Source organism: Rana temporaria, chromosome 2 (genome assembly GCF_905171775.1).
Source record: "Rana temporaria chromosome 2, aRanTem1.1, whole genome shotgun sequence".
NCBI lineage: Eukaryota > Metazoa > Chordata > Amphibia > Anura > Ranidae > Rana > Rana temporaria.
The window spans coordinates 267,907,960-267,912,612 of record NC_053490.1 but is presented as its reverse complement, the minus strand read 5'-3'; the positions used below and the strand labels follow the sequence as shown (position 1 = coordinate 267,912,612).

The window sequence follows — 4,653 nt, the reverse complement described above, 5'->3', positions numbered from 1 at the left end:
CCACAGAAACTTTTCCTTGATCTTCTCTAAAAAATGTTTCTCAGAGATAGAATTTTTGGCCTTCTTTCTCCCTCCCCTTTGAGTCTCCCCCCTCTTGCTGACGTTGCTGCTGTCAATCAGTTCCTTTAGGACTATGCTCCAGCAATATTATACACACTGAACTTAACTGTTTTGGTCCTTTATATATCACCATGCTACTACTTTATGAAAACAACTCCCAGCCTAATTCAAAACTTTAGTGTCTGACCATTTCAATTTATAACTCACAACTATTTTTCTAAATTCCCCTGTGACTGCAGTAAACAAAATAACAGATATGATAACCCCTAAGCAAGTTTGTAAAAATCATTCATAGGCAAAAATATATTCTATTATTAAGCCATGTGTGAAATAACAGTTTTAGGAAAGTTTCCCATTATTTATTTGAAAGTGTATTGTGGCATGCAATATAACTATAAAGTAAAAATTCAGAATATTAAACTACAAGACTGATCTTACAACTGGGATATATATATATATATATATATATATATATATATATATATATATATATATATATATATATATATATATGTATATATTCTACATACTTTTTATATATGTATATATATTTATATGTATATAGGCATATACTTGTTTAATGTATACTTGTTTCAATAAATTCACGTATGGTTTAATTCACTTATTCACTCTATGCAAGCAATCAGCATGGTATAAATATGATTTGTGGATGTGGATTTTAAAAAGCCCAATTTCAATAAAAATTTGCTAATTGAATTGCAAATTGCATTAAAAAAAAAAGAAATCAAACTTTGAACGGACTGGATAAGAGAACGATAGTCTCTTATCATACCTAGGCTAGCCTGGAAAATCAGTGAGAACAAAATGTAAGTAAACAATAACTTTTATGTGTTAATGGTAGCATTTCCTACAGTCTGATGTGAATGGCATAAAAAGGAGTAAAAGTATTTTTCTGCGCCAAGAGAGAAAAACGATGTCTACAGAAAAGCACTATCGTTTTTATAATTGTGCTACGTATTTTCATTGCCGAGTTTCTCGTTCAAGCAACGGGTATGTCAAAGGCGCAAAAATGTAGATGTGACCTTTAGTTTGAACCTGCATATCCTTTTTATACAGTTTGCCTCCAATAAATTAAATGTTTTTCACAAAAACTACAAAGACTTATATATATCATATCTTTTACTGCACAATTTTTGACATCAACTAGTTTGTATATTGAGACGCCATTGCAAAAATGCATAGTTACCTAAATCAGAAATTCTAATAATGAAAAGACCTATCCAAAAAAATAAAAACGTTTTTATCCCGTAGAAGTAGATCTTTAAGATGGATATGGATCTGCAGTTTTTTCTACTGATATACACATCTTCCCAGAATGAAAATTGCACCATTGTCGTGTTACTCTCATTATCAAAACGCTATGTTTAATGATTATATCACATCCAGTAGGCAACTCTGAATGTGAATGAGATGAGGCAAAATTTAAAATTTTGAATCTGCGGTCAAGAAGGTTAATGCCCAGAGATGGAAATATGGTTTCTTAGTCTAATATGAACAATGGCATGGCTTCACTGAGCTGTTGGCTGCATATCACCAAACAAAGCAAACTATTCAGTTAGTGCCAAAGGCTATTAAGGAGCCAAGTATGTAGACGGTAATAAATAAATATTTTGGAAAGTCTGTAGAATGTCAAACTAGTGGATATTATTACAGTTCTAAGGTCTTGCTTCAAATTATGGCAAGCAATTTGTATTCAGCTTAGATTGAGAAAAAAACAGGGCAGTGACCAGTACTGCTTGAACCAAACACAAAAGGTCTAGTAGTATACATATTTTTTTTCCTTTCACCAACCTCTCCTAACTGCTGCTGGGATCAGTGGCCTTTCAACCAAGGCGATATGTGTAAGGAAATAGAATAAAAGATGTCTGGTATTTTGATATGGTACAACAATTACTACTTACATGTACAATCTATTTCTGCTGTCACGTCATAATTGTCAATCATCTTTCTCACTGTCTACATGTTTACTAAGCTAAATGTGGATATTAGTGATGTGCCATAGAGAAGTAACAAAAAACTATTTTGTAAACTAAAGTTGTCCCGTATATGTATAATATAGCTGTTTTCTTCCTATGAGTGTGAATTTTATTATTCTGTTATTTTTTTTTGTGCAATCATTTTTTACTTATTTGTGCACACATTTCTTAAAATGGCAGGGCATTTGGTATCCCGCAAAAGAAAAAATCTTTAAATGTGAATACTATAGCTTCCAGAAACAATTTTAAACTTTGATGGGCATAGTATTTTATAGAATTTTATATTTTAGATAGATCTAAATACCTATATGTTAATTCTAAATATCATTAAAAAATAAAATAGAGTGTTGCTTACCATTACCCATTGTTTTCATACATTTCTGACTATTTTCATAATTCACAATTTGTCATGGTATATTTTGTACATTATAATTTAATATTTGTGGCTAAAATATAACCTAGGTCTTGGTAGCAAGAGAAAAGATACAAGCATTTCTATGATGCCTAAAAATAATAATTTACCAATAGCCTGTACATTCTAAACATTACCAATTTCTAAACCATATGTATTGAACAAGATATGTCCTATTGTTATGTATGTACTGATCAAGCAATAATACAACAATTTAGTAAAAAGATAAGCAACAAAGACATAAAACATATTATTAGTAATCAAATGAATGCTGGTAGAATGTACTTAGTTAATTCCGTTTGATCTTTCTTAGTTGTTCCTAGAAAGTAATTGAGATTAGATGCTTACCAGATAGATTTCAGTTGGTCCTCTCACTGAGATGCTAGGAGAGTTAGATTTTTTTCACAACCTCAAATTTGCAAAGACAACCAATTCTCCAGCATACGAATACTTTAAGAAAGACAATGCTATAAAACTACTGGTTCTTTATGGGCAAGATTTTATCAGATTTTCTTGAAAGTAAATTTAAACCAAACTCACTCCCACAGTCACGTGGTCCAGAAATTGGGAACAGAAGCAGGATAAAGTAAACAGGGGTCAACCTTTTAATGAACCATTTTCCCACTCTCAAAAAAAAAGGGTGAAGGGGAGATACAGTGATTTTTTTTCCTAGGAGCAGGAAGAAACTTGCACGGCCTGGTAAGAACTGCAGAAATGCAATAAAACAATCACATATTGCTGCCCTGTTTAAAAACATATGTATGGGTTATTTATCATTAGAAGTTAATATATTTGGCACTTTTTAGAAAAGTTCCAGTTGATCTGTTTATGTACATGTACTAAAGGTTGTGCTCATATACTATTTGTAAAACATTAATTGTACTTCTGTTTAATATAACCATGTTTATGTCCATGTTTATTTTTAAGCTTATTTGTAAACCTATTGTACAAACATATTAATAATTATTATATTCCCTGGCATTGCACAATTAATGATTATATAATGTACTAACATGCAAATATTTTAATATCTTTTGTTGAAGTTTAAACATTCTTCTTCTTTAGAACTGCTGATAATTTAGTAGTTTAGTGAACTAGATACAATAATAAATAAACTGGTCTTCAAAATTAAATGCCATTTTTTGGAGGTGCTGTGAATCCATTAGACATAGAGCAAACACGGGCATCCATGCAAGCAGTTGATTTAGTTCAGATGTGGTTTTTGCTTTTTAAACTTGTTTTACTGACGTTAGGTTTTGGCATAAAGCTATCCATCGATAGCAGAGCTGTAGTCACTGTAAGTACGCATGTAGGACACGAGGGTGGAAAATTACCATTTCTTAGAGACCAATGACCCCCTTATTATTTCCAGAATGTATGCTAGGAATGATGAATACCTAGGTTCGGTTGTGATTAAAAAAAAGCGCAACTGTCAATTGTAGATACAGATTTTTTGGGTGTAACAACTAATGATGTCTGATATATCTGAGGTCCTTGTAAAAAAAAGAGCTAGACAATAAGTTACCAATGGAAAAAAGAAAGGATGCAAAATGGTTTTAACAGGTTTGCAAAACTTTTTGAAGAATATCTGTGAGTTCATAGCACAGCACATGAAAGAATTATCGTTGAAGACACAGTGGAAATAAAAGTGGGGACACGGAAGTAAAGTGCATGCTCTATTACTTGCCTTGGGATCTTAAAAATGTTTTTTTTCTGATCAACCCCGAAGCATGATCTCACTTAGTGGGTCTAGGTGAGAAAGTAAGGCCCTTATTGGAACTCCCCAGTTGATGTCTGTGCATTCAAGGAAGGTGATCTCTATGCATGGATCCTTACGCTTCTCACACTAAAGCAATCAAAGACCAGCACATTTCTTCTCTGTTTAGAGATTTTCTAATAATGCACCAGAGAGAATTGAACAACCCTATCTAGATAAGCTATTGAGTATATAAAAAATGTGCAATAAATTACTCATATTCTATAACATTACTACATACACATCAAGATTTATTTATTTAAAAATATTGTTCCTTTAGCAACATGAATGCTCACTTTGCAAACTGAATGTTCAGACAATTTCAAACATCCAATCACATGCAAGTAATATCCTTCTTTTTCAATTCCCATTGCTTTGCATGTGTTTGGGTCTTCAAAATGAACACACGTTTACATTGGGAGTGCAAA

The 4,653-nt window shown here is 32.0% G+C and overlaps 1 protein-coding gene across 6 annotated transcripts in view; it reads right to left on the bottom strand.

Moving 5' to 3' along the window:
• The window catches only part of TBX4 (T-box transcription factor 4), a 204,886-nt gene extending 201,932 nt beyond the window's left edge, over positions 1-2,954 (bottom strand). The window contains exon 1 of one of the 6 annotated variants that reach the window (XM_040336923.1): positions 2,818-2,954. The gene's annotated coding sequence lies outside the window, so the exon portion shown is untranslated. Of the gene's footprint in view, positions 155-2,817 lie in introns of those variants that run through there. The other 5 variants (XM_040336921.1, XM_040336922.1, XM_040336926.1 and 2 more) reach the window with 5 other exon arrangements.
• Positions 2,955-4,653: the final 1,699 nt, after the last annotated feature.